Raw genomic sequence first — 12,041 nt, 5'->3', positions numbered from 1 at the left:
TTTCAACTCCTGTTTACTTTTAAAAAACCCTCGATAGGGGGGTGACTTTACCTTGGAGGCACATATCCTCCCCTTCAACAACCCACATTTCAGCCTTCTCTTGGCTCCAACTTGCTTTCTGTCCCTTGCCAATGAACTGAGCAGCTCAGCACACCCACCGCCCCCACCTCCACACCCACACAGAGCGCTGTACTCTGCCTAACAAGCCCAGCCGAGGAGCAGGTAGAGCAGCTGGGGGCATGGCATCGTCCTAATACTGCTCCTGGTACCCAAACTGACCCCATCACCTGTGCCAAGCCGCACGGGCTTGTGCAGACGCATCCTACGTGCAAAGCTAACAAAGATGCCAGGCCCCAGGATGCAGCAATATGCAAAGCAAGTGGCCGAGGTTCCCATGGATCAAGGATCTGGGTTCTTGCTCACTTGCTAAGTCTCAGATTGAAAACCCAGGTCTAGCCCATGACCAAACCTTGCTCTTCAGACAACTGACCTCAGTTACCCGCAACAGCCTCCATCCCCCAAGCACTATGATTTTCAGCCTCTGAAGAGAAGGGAAATTAAATGCAACTTATTCTGTTATCCCAGGCCTCTCATGGCCAGCACGTGCCACCAGCCAGCGTACAGAACTTGTGCATATGCATTATTGATAAATAAGTCTCGTCTCCAGGGCTGTCAGATGAACACCTTCCGTAAGCATAAAAGTCAGAACAGCAAAGCTTACAAACATGCTCTTACAGCAGGAACGACCAGGAAAAATAACCTGGGCCAAACTTTCTTTGGCAGAGGTCAGCCTTCCCGCGGAGGACAGCACCATGCTTCGTTTTGCCAACTCATCCTGCTTTCAAGGATAGACAAGTTCAGCGACTTCCCACGACCAACTTATCTCAAAACAGATTTGAGTGGTGAACCGCTGCATCCATGCAGCTCTGTTCGAAGTCTTCCCTTGCAGCAGGAAAGGACATTTACAATCAAGTACTTTCATGATGGAAGTGCATTAGAGTCAATTAATTTTCTGCTCTACATTTTTGTCGGGGAAAGCTTTCAAAACAGTTGTCTTCTGCTTTAATAAAACAATTGACTATGTAAATGATACGAGATCTAACCCGGGTGGTGAGGCAGCCCTCCCGTTTAAACCTTCCTGCTTGCCGAGCAAGGTCTATATGCAGCACGTTGGTTTTACCAGGAGAGTATCATTAAAATTTCAGTTCGTTTCCATTTGCTTTGGAACAAGAAGCCGCTCTCAGGCAGCGAGCCTGCAAACAAGAGCCTGTTTGCTTTATGTTACGCACAGAACGAGACTCCTTGAAGTTAACAGGACCATTCAGAAACACGCGGCGAAGTGCAGGCTCAAGTCTTAGCAGGCTCCGGATATTACGCTGCTGTGTAAGGTGAATCTTAGCATTCATCTGCTTCGCTGCTGTCTTGCGATGATGTGTAGGTGGAATATTAACCAAGTTAGAAAACAAAACCCTGTTTCTCTGCATGGTTTTTTTTTCTTTAATTTAATTAGAAAGAAAAAGTCTGCGAGACCTCCTTCCTTTGTGTTTCCCAACAAGTCACTTCTTGCCAGCATCTCTCAAAGATATAGGTTCACCAGCCAGGAGCCCTTCGTTTTTTGCTACGTGACACTCAAAGCACAATGTTCTTATATTACAAAAATGTCAATCATGGAGGAATCTTTGGAAAGCATTTTCATCGGAGTCCAGTCAGTTCTGGCCCACAGAGGCGCTCTCCTACAGCCTGGTCAAAGCAGCCAAAAAAGCCTTTCAGCTCCACCTGGGTTGTTTCATTTGGCAATCCTCAGTTTAATTGTTTCTTTGCCAGCTAAAGATTCAAGCAAGGAAGAGGCAAGGGAAGGCAGAAGTAGCAAGAGGTCTCAGGATGCAAATGTCCAGAAAGAAGCAATGCCCTTAGCAACAATCAGAGTCTGCAAAAATAGGCAAAAGCAAGCAACATCTAGGGTGCTGACAGACATGCAGGTCCCTGGTCTAACTTGTGGCGCTTTACAGAAAGCATCATGAGTTGGAATGAGTCCCCAGTTCATTTGTTGGGTGGGGGAATTTAAATAAAGCTCCACTTTGGAGCCAATCCAGATGAGGACCTGCCTGCCAGCAGCCTCCCTCTCCTAGCCCTGCACCCCACTCCCAGCTCTGGTGCTGTCTGCAGGATGGGGGAGGGAAAAGGAAGGGGAGAAAGCTCTGGGCTGGGGTTTGCCCAGCCTGAGTTGGAGGGGAGGGGGCTGGGAAAAGGGTCATGAGAAGGATGGGGGTTCAATCCACCTGCCCCCACCCCCAGCTCAGGTTGGGCAAACTCCAGTCCACAGCTCCCTCCCTTTCCCTTCCCGCAGACAGAGCAGGGCTGAGCTGCATCAGCCCAGCCCGACTGACACAGGGACGGACAGAAGTTAATGAAGGTGCTCTCTCATTAGATGAGGGTTAATTTGTTGCATAAAACGGACACTTTTAAACCACTCCCCAGCCCTGCACTTCTGTCAGGGCATGGCTGTAGAGCGCTTTCAAAGGGCTGATGGCACAAGCAGTGTCCCTTCTGTCAGCGCCCTTACTGCATTGGTTTGCTCTGCCTCCCAAATCCCCACTGGTCATTACTGTCCCTATTAAAAGACAGTTCAAGTACAAAATGCACACAGCACATCACTATTGCTCCCATCATTAATCCAACCACAGGACAAGAAATCAGGAGGGAGAGGGAGGAGAGGGGTCCTGGCAATGCAACTCTCCCCCCTGAGCAACAGGTCCACATTCAGGAGCCACGTGGCCAAATCAAAATACTTTGAAAGAATAAAGAGCTACCAGTTCTCACAGGAAGACTACGCCGTCTTCCAAGGCTAGGACTTAAGGCAGGGCTGTCACACATGGTAGCAAAGGTCATTCCTTAGAGTCACCAGGAGCAGTTCGTGCTCGACAGAAAACAGGCTTCTGGGATGGCAGCTCCCCCTCCAGAAAGTTAATCCCCAGTTGCAGAAGCATCCAAGATGTTAGGAGGCATTTTAATTTTCTCCCACGAGATACCACTCACTAACGATGGTGCTATCCTCTTTCCTTCTTACTCTATTAGTCATATATTTTTATCCTTTCTTCTCAAAAATCAATACAGTTCCAGGGTATGAAAGTCAGTCCAACGTGCTCCCAGGTGTAGTAAAATAAAACGGAGGCTGAAATCCCAGCTGCAAATACGGACTTTAACAAGGCCTGATTTCCACATTGAGTCTTTTATTTTCTTGCCATGGGATTGTTAATAATGGGGGGGTGGGGATTTTCCCAGGTTAAAATTATTTTTCTCCTCTCTTATTGGCATGAAGCCAGAACAAATACTAGCCCAAGCAAAGGTGCATACCTCTCCACTCGGATACCTGCAACACACAGCGGAAACGAGTGTTTCTTAAGCAAACTTCTCTGCTACACTGTGAAGGAAAAAGAAAAAAAGAACTAAATTGACGCAAGATTTATAAAGTGGGACATTAACTCAGCCTGGGGAATGATGCTCAAAACAGCCAAGCTCAGTCTCAAAAACTAGACAGGGCAAAACTTTGGAAAAGGGTTTAGATTCCCCATCTCCCACCGTAAGAGCTTTCTTGCCTTGAAAAGGAACTCAGCCTCCGACTGGAAACGAACCATATGGATGAAAAGGATGGTTTAGGATATCTGTTATCTCCTTCTGCCTTTTATGATGTCCTGACAGCACTGTATACATTTTCAGGCAGGATGTTTCACACTGGCTCTATAAACTACTAGATTATACATTTATGATGGGGTTCGAACGTTCGGATACAGTTAGAGCAGCTTCAAAACGCGTATTTAAAATGTGTGCGCACACACACATATTGAGGGCTTCTCCTTCCCCTTAAAACTTCCTTTTCTTTTTGTCTCTGTTTTGACAATAGTTCAAAACCTGAAACAAAACATGATCTCCTAGTACTGTGGATAATATATCACACAGCCCATATACAGGACCATACACTGAGAAGTTGAAAGCAGCTGCCTTAAGCTACAGCCTTAAAACAAAAAAGGCTAACTGCAGCTGGAGTGTGTGCTCAATCAAGGTCCATTACACATTTTTTCAGGAGCGTGCGTGTGCATTTCACCTCCATTATACATTTTCCAGAAATTCCTGGAGTTTCCAGGCACCACATTTGATGGTGTTGAAAGTTTTTCTCATCTGCTCATTATATCCCATCTGTAGCATTGTTAGCAGCTGTTGAAAGCAGTGATGCAATAGGATTGGGAGTCGAGGGGAGAAGTTTAATGTCCCAAACAGGCCGAATCCCAACAATGGAAGCTTCCCCATTTTTTAAAAGTAAAACGCTGTGTGTTGCAGGTATCCGAGTGGAGAGGTATGCACCTTTGCTTGGGCTACTATTTGTTCTGGCTTCATGCCAATAAGAGAGGAGAAAAATAATTTTAACCTGGGAAAATCCCGCCCCCCCCCCCATTTTTTTAAAGTAAAATGTTGACCTTATTTTAAAAAAATGTAGATGCACCTATTCTAAGCTCCAGGACACTCCTATTATAGAGAACCAGTCTTTATAAAGCGATGACATGTTTTGAGACTGCTACAAAGAGGAAGCTATACAAGTCACCTAATACACTACAACCTAGTTTCTGAACTCTGCATCTGATGTAATTGTATGTCCATGTGCCCAAAAGGTTTTAAGTACTGACCAATCCTAGAGCATATGGCTTGTGCTAGTTCAGCAGCATCTCTAATTGCAAATCCAAAGGCATTCAAGCCTCTGCCTCTCTTCAATCAGTCCCTTCTTCAGTGATGTGGTGATCCAAAAAGCCCCTCAACAGTCACATGGCTATACACGGTCTACAGCTGTCCTCAGCTGCTCAGAGATCCTTAAAATGAATGCATCTGCTTCATTACCATCTCCATCATTTATCTATTGGTGGGAATTTATCTATCAAGCACAAAGAAGAGGCTATACTGTAGCACGCCAATTAAAATCTAACACTAGCAACTCCATTGGAACAGGTTATCCCTGGATTTGGGGTATAATCTATGTAAACCATCATCCAACAGCCTGCTTAAATTAACTGGGTCTGACCATGCTTGCAATCAGCTGCAAGGACCGGTCTAATTTATGCTCATTATCAATGCCTGTCTAGACAAGCGCTTGCCTTCGTCGTGCCAAGTGGCACCAGGGGGCTAAGAGCTGTTCCACGGGCTGTGAACTCTGGCAAGCAAGGTGCTCTTGTTGCAAGCTTCAGCTCTCAGACACGCTCCCTTTCCAAATCCACGTGGCTGCCTGCATGCTTTGCACTGACCAATGGACTCAGTGAGGTGCAACAAAGAGACGGAGGCCCACATTGCTGGCCCGCCCCTTGTCTGGTCTTGGGCTGATGCTGTCGGTTGAAATCAGCAGGCGGCAGAGAAGGCCATGACAGGCACTGGTGTTTTCTGAGAACCAAGCAAGTGGGAAGGGCTCCCAGGGAAATCATCTCTTTCTTCCCTGGCACTGTGGTGTCCTGAATCATTATTTCTAATGCATCCGCAATAGGAGTGTCTACCTCCATTTATGGAGCATCCACCACCGCTCACGCACAGCTGGCTGCTAGGGTGTGTACAGAGATCTCTTCGGTCAAAGCAGCCGGTTAAGACAGAGTAGAAATCTTTACCTGCAAGGCAGAGCACAAATAACTCGGGGCTTGATTCTCCTCATTTACCCTATTCCGAGTCAGGCGCAGCCTTTTTAAGATACTGGAGTTGTGCCAGTGTAACCAAGATTGATACCACTTAAATCTCCTCTCCCTTCACGTTAAATAGTGAAGTTTAAAGCTACTCACGTGCTTGCAGAGGAGACCAGAGCATGGCCTGGACTGCTGCCTTCCAGCTCCAAGGCCCATGGTGGACGGCAAATACCAACATGCAACTCTTCCTTCGATTCCCGCTCCTCCTGCTTAGCATAAATGACATCCTAGCTGCACACAGCTTCATTTCTACATGTCACTTTGAACAGGCAGTCAAATACAGTCTGAATGCTGGCCAGCACACGGATATATCCTAGCTCAAGAGTTTGTAACTCGCAGGAGTGGGAAACTACAAGAATACAGGGGCAAATTCTGACCTGTTTTATAGTCAGGTGTTAGCCTAAGAGCCAAGATCAGCAGGTTTCCAAACCCCAAACACCCAACATGAAACACAAGCTGCTGTTACAACCACAGCAGTCGCTGCTCCTCTACATTACAGCCTGAGTTTCCCAAAACAGAAGCCAACTACTCCTTCGCTCCCGGCTTAGGATACTCCGATTAGTCCTGGATTCAGTAGGCACAAAAAGTTATGGCTACTTTTCAGGTTAAGCTTAGAAATCTCAAAAACCCAACACACCTTTGATTGCTACAGCTTTCGATTTGTTTGCTTGCGGATTCGGAGCGGGTGAACCGTCCAGAGGATCAAACTCTACTGTTTATCAGAGCACGCGCTACACGCAGGGTGCAGAAGAGGTTTGAAAAGGAATATGAAGGATCAGATAATGCAGCCACTTACGCCATCTAATCCACTCATAGTTTAGGCCACCACCTAAACCTGGATTTGCCAAACACTTGTAGGCAGCCACATTTGCCTTGCACAGGCACGGATTTGTCCAGTTTTCTAGCCAACTACTGCAGAAGCTAACAGGGCTTCAGTGAACGTAGTTAGCACGATCACAGTGATCTGGAAGCCAGCAGTGTGCTTTTTGCCACAAACTGTTTAAAAGGATAGGACCCACTTTGCACGTAGTGTGGGGGCAAGGGCAGGAAAGGCAACACGTTCCCACCATCGTCCCAGTCCCCAGATCACTGCCACAAAGCCTGCAACGAAGGACGGTGGCCTTTACATGTCCATCCACATTCAACAGATCTAGTCACCTCTGTCCAGTTATGAAAACATCACTTGAAATAAAACTTCCCAAGTTTAACAGTCTGCTTCGGGTTTGTTTGGTTTTTTTAAGTATAAACAGAAATCTGTGGAACATCCCCCACTGTTTCCACCGCTGAAGCACATTCACAGTATTTCGTCCTGGGAAGCAGATAGCAATTTTGCTAGCCATAAAACACACCAGCTTTAGCAAATTAAAGCAACAACAAAGTGCTGGCGGAAAACCACACAAAAAGTCACCTGCAAGTCAGGCCTCAGGAATTCACTTGCTCCCATAATGCTTGAAATTATAGGATTCCAGGGCTCATTTAAGAATAGAAAATCTCCAGACAATTATTGCCTTTGAATAAGATAACATGTATAGAACTGGAGTGAATAATCAGTGCCGGGCTTTCTTGCCATGTGCTCTGGTGCTTTCACATCAAAAAAGTCAAACTAAAAACCAATTATGGTTGCGGACTTGGTCAAGACCTCTCAAACCAACAAGGCAAGTTTCCAGATAGAATTGACCAGACTTTAAAACTCGCTCACCTGAAAGCAAGAGAAATCCTGGCAAGGCAAGGATTGCTACCTTCTGCAGAATATGCTCCCTCTCTCTTTTTTTTTTTTAAAGGTTAAGAGCAAATAGATTAAAAAAAAAAGAAAAAGAAAATCCATCTGAAAAAGTCAGCCAAGAACATCATTTCTGTCTCAGGGCTGACCTTCTCTGTGTCTGCCAAACTAGCTCTAGATCCTTGCCCTCATGCTCATGAAAATACCCTAGCCCGACGCAGTCCCAAATAACCAGATGAAACCCTCCACTCCGTGCCTCTGCTCAGAGCTTTCCCAAAGCACAGCGGAGTAAAAACTGATTCGAGACATCATTTTTCACACAGCGGCCAGACACGAAACGGACCCAAATCAGCTGCTCCGCCTCGAAAAAGCTCCAAGTCAGTAGCAACCGACCAACCTACGCCCCCCGCTTCCCTGCTGACCTGCTTTCTGCTCCCGGTCCCATCTGCTATTGAGGGCCACGACAATACTACTTTTCTAAATTTTTTAGGAGCCCGTGGGCCGGACAGAACGCATTTTGCACGCCCCTGATCTAGGCCTAGGCCTATTTCCCGCCGTTGGTTACACAGGCTCGCCCATCCCATCTTGGCTCAGGAGCGAACGAGCGGAAAAGGAAACGCGAGTTATTTTATTTCACGTGCCGCATTTAAATACCTGGCACTGAAATGTTTATGGTTTCGATGACGAGTTCAGGTCTTGCCTACGTGCATCAATTGCACGCGTTTAAATAACTTAATCCGTCTGACACCACTACTTGAGCCGGTCCAAATGCTCGTTCAAATGTGGTTTAAGAGGGTCTCATTTCAGTTCAGCTCCAACCCGCGCCGAAGCAACTGAAACTCAACCGGAGTCCGCGTTTGCCTGTTTCAAGGTAACCCCTTCCTGCCTGGAGCAGGGGGTCCGACCCCACCATCTACCAGACCCCTTCCGATCCTGGAAAGCTACGAGCGGGGCGTATGCTCCCGCGGATGGCCAGCCGAAGTCAGAAGAGAGGTGGGAGGACGAGCGAGGAGAGAGAAAACAAGGTAGAGAAAACAACCTGGGACCAGAAGCTGAAGTGACATCAGGGTGGAAGGAAAGAGGCCGGGGAGAGGAAACAGATACCAGGGAACGAGACTATTCTAGGAAGGGAAGGAGGAAGCAGGGGAAGCCAGGAAGGTAAAGCCAGTGTGACAAAGCAAGGGAAGCTGCCGGAGCTGCGAAAAAACAAAGCAGGGGAGGCTGCGATCCCACAGGGACGCGCCGGGCTGGGAGCTGCATGCTGATGAGCCGCAGGCGGCAAACCACCCCGGGCAGCTCGGCCCGCATGTGCCGCAGCCGCCGGCGCGGGCGGAGGGGGCCCCGCGGGTGCGCAACTGCGGCGCCGCGCCGCGCCTGAGGGGCAGGTGCGTCCTCGCACGCCGGCGCCCCCCGGCCCGCACCCGCGCCCGCACCCGCACAGCGGCGGCGGCCATCGCCGTCCTCACCGCCGCCGGCCCGCGCTCGCCCGCACCAACCTCGCGCCGGCCGCCGCGCTCCCGCTCCCGCTCCCGGCGCGGCCCCCGCCCCGCCCCGCCCCGCCCGCAGCCGCCTCGTGCCGGCCCGCGGGGCGGGGCGGGGCGGGGCCGGGAGCAGGTGCCCGCGCCGGGGCGGGGCGGGGCGTGTGCGGTCCCGCGCGCGCGCGGTGTCCTATGCAGCCGTGTGTGTGTGTGTGCGCGTGTGTGTGTGGAGTTGCTCTACATCTGTGTGTGCGCGCGGGTTGTTTCTATGCATCCGCGCGTGTGTGTGTGTGTGTGTGTGTGTGTGTGGAGTTTCTCTACATCTCTGCGCGCGCGCACAGTTTCCATACATTCCCGTGTGTGTTGTTTCTATACGTCTGTGTGCATCACTGCAGTTTCTATCCAGTCCTCTGTGTGTGTGTGTGTGTGTGTGTGTGTGTGTGTGTGTGGAGTTGCTGTACATCTGTGTGTGCGCACAGGTAGTTTCTATGCATCCGTGTGTGTAGTTTCTATACATTCCTGTGTGTGTCTGTGTGTGTGTCCGTGTGTGTGCGTGCGTGCGCACGCACATGTGGAGTTTCTCTCCATCTACGTGTGTGCACACAGTTTCCATACATTCCTGTGTGTGTCGTTTCTATATGTCTGTGTGCATCACTGCAGTTTCTATACATTCCTCTGTGTGTGTGTGTGTGCGCGCGCACGTACATGTGGAGTTTCTATACATCTATGTGTGTGCACACAGTTTCCATACATTCCTGTGTGTGTCGTTTCTATACATCTGTGTGCATCACTGCAGTTTCTATACAGTCCTGTGTGTGTATGTGTGTGTGTGCAGTTCCCATTTGTGTGTGGGTGTGCGTTTGTGTGGAGTCGCTGTTCATCTGTGTGTGCGCACGGGTGGTTTCTATGCATCCATGCGCGTGGAGTTTCTATACGTTTAGGTGTGTGCGTGTGCACTCGAATGCACACAGGTGCGTGTATACACATGCTCACATCCCCACAACCCCTTCCCCAGGCTGCGTGCGTGCACCGCCCAGCCCCGCAGCGCAGCCCGGTGCTTCCCCGGTCCCGAGGGCGCGCGGGCCCTGGCCGTGCTCGGTGGAAGGGAGCCGGGCTCGGCCTCCCCGGGCCGGTCCTGCCTGGCCGCTCTGGCCGAGTTGTGTGGTCCGAGGTGGCTCCTGATGCTTTCTCCCCTTATCGCTCTCTGGGGCTGGGAGCAGAGGCAGCTTCCCTGTCTCGCCTTAGATGAGCAGCCCAGGACTGAGAAAACGGATGCTGAATCAGAACATCCTAGACCTCAAATGCGAGACAAAGACGAACATCACGGGAAATAACCCAGGTCAACCCCAGTTCACTCTGCCTTTCCACCTCTGCGGCTGTGTGACATGGGAGACTGGGCGAGGTGGGCCTAGGGTCTGCCCCCGTCCGTGACAGCTCTGATGAGCTGGAGACAGCGGCCAGACACAGTGGGTTTCATTTACTTATATATACCAGGACGCTCTAGCTAGGAGTAAAGGCTGGTTTTCTTATCACTGCCATATGAAAGAGGCCCTAGCACAAAAAGCACATGGGCTGGTGCCTTTGTGTTAGGCATACAGGCTTCTAATTACCATACGGTAATAGGCTGTCTAAAGTACCGTAATGAATAGGCAGTGCAGTCTTTGGCTATTGTTCAGGGGTTGTCAGATCAAGTGTAGGCTCCAGCAACGTGAGCTCTGAAATCTGACTCTCCATCAAACCAAGCCAGGCAGCGGTAAATCTTCGCCCACTCTCGGGGGAATAACTGGGGATAGAGTGGGGCACTTGGGTGGAAACTCATGTTGGTAGGCGATCAGGAAAGAATTGCAGAAAAGTAATAGGTGGTCTTAATCCTGTTAGCAAAAATGGTGTGTGTACATATATAGATATATCTATCTATCTAATATGTATGTGTATAAATATATATATATGTATAAATATATATATGTATGTGTATAAATATATATATATACATATATATGTAGGTATCTGTATATATTGCCAGAGCACCCCAAAAATCATATTTGGTTTTTCCTTTAAAAAGATACCTCTTTAGCAGATAATGGCTCTTAACCCCACTGTTGCTAAGTCTGCATCTCTGTACTTATTCCGGCTGTAGACTATCATGGAAGTGCTTTTTGGAGGGCAGAAATGGACCTATAGCAAGGCCTGGTTGTCTAGTCTGGGTATTATCTATATTAACGTGCAGGTTTTTACAGCTGAATGGCACTGGTTCCTTCTTACCCAGGAACTGGTGTATTAAAGCTCTCCGTACTCCTTGCACAGACTGAGCTCCTGCTCTTCACGCAGCTCCCTTTCCTCTCCCGCAGTGATGCCCTGCACTTCACGTCCTCTTGCCTTATTTTCTTGGAGATGCTTCATGTTTTTCCTTCTGTTTGCTGTTTCTCTCCAGATTCAGGATGCCTTAAAAATGCAGGGCAAGACGGTGACATTTGCATCCTCGTATCAAGTCGCTGCGAGTCTGGGATGATGCAGTATTACCGCGTTATGTCATTGACTCCCGCACACGATCTGACATCACTCAAGTCCCCCTCTTACCTGCCTTGTCCCACACCAAGCATCTCCCATTGTTCACCGCCAGGCTACGTTCACTCAACACAACTGAGGATGATGCCAAAAACAAAACCAGCCGATGTAACAATAGTTTCCGATTGTAGTTGGAACCTGAGCAGTGAAGACTCACGGTATATACCGTCTCGGATGTATTGCCTCATTAGGGGAAATTACACTGCCAATCGTTTCAGTATTATGTATGCATCCATTTTCCTTCTGCAACTAATCTTAAATCAAAGTCTAGACACAGAGAGGGGAGAGAGCTTCCTCTGAATGGATTTGAAAGGCCAGCCAAAATTTATAGTAGTTGGGATAAATGCTCTTTATCTGTTTTAGCACTGCATTATTATCAAATCAAAAGGTTGCCGGAGAAAAAATATCTTGGCAGGGCTGCTATACCAGAGTAAACACTGCAATGCAATGTGGATGGCTTTTTATTGGATGTAAGGACCTCCAAGGACGAGTCCTCCTTACTCTACCCCTCCTGGTAGTCTCACCGGCTCCATGTGAGCAAGGCAAACATAATTTGACCCATGACAA

The 12,041-nt window shown here is 48.7% G+C and overlaps 1 protein-coding gene across 2 annotated transcripts in view; it reads right to left on the bottom strand.

Annotated features, from left to right (window-relative positions):
- Positions 1-9,011, bottom strand: part of FRMD4B (FERM domain containing 4B) — a 159,482-nt gene extending 150,471 nt beyond the window's left edge. The window contains exon 1 of one of the 2 annotated variants that reach the window (XM_090021034.1): positions 8,928-9,011. The gene's annotated coding sequence lies outside the window, so the exon portion shown is untranslated. Of the gene's footprint in view, positions 1-8,085; positions 8,210-8,927 lie in introns of those variants that run through there. The other variant, XM_090021036.1, reaches the window with a different exon arrangement.
- Positions 9,012-12,041: the final 3,030 nt, after the last annotated feature.

Source organism: Crocodylus siamensis, chromosome 11 (genome assembly GCF_052110815.1).
Source record: "Crocodylus siamensis isolate JL-2025a chromosome 11, ASM5211081v1, whole genome shotgun sequence".
NCBI classification, from domain to species: domain Eukaryota; kingdom Metazoa; phylum Chordata; order Crocodylia; family Crocodylidae; genus Crocodylus; species Crocodylus siamensis.
This window is presented reverse-complemented; position numbering and strand designations above follow the sequence as displayed.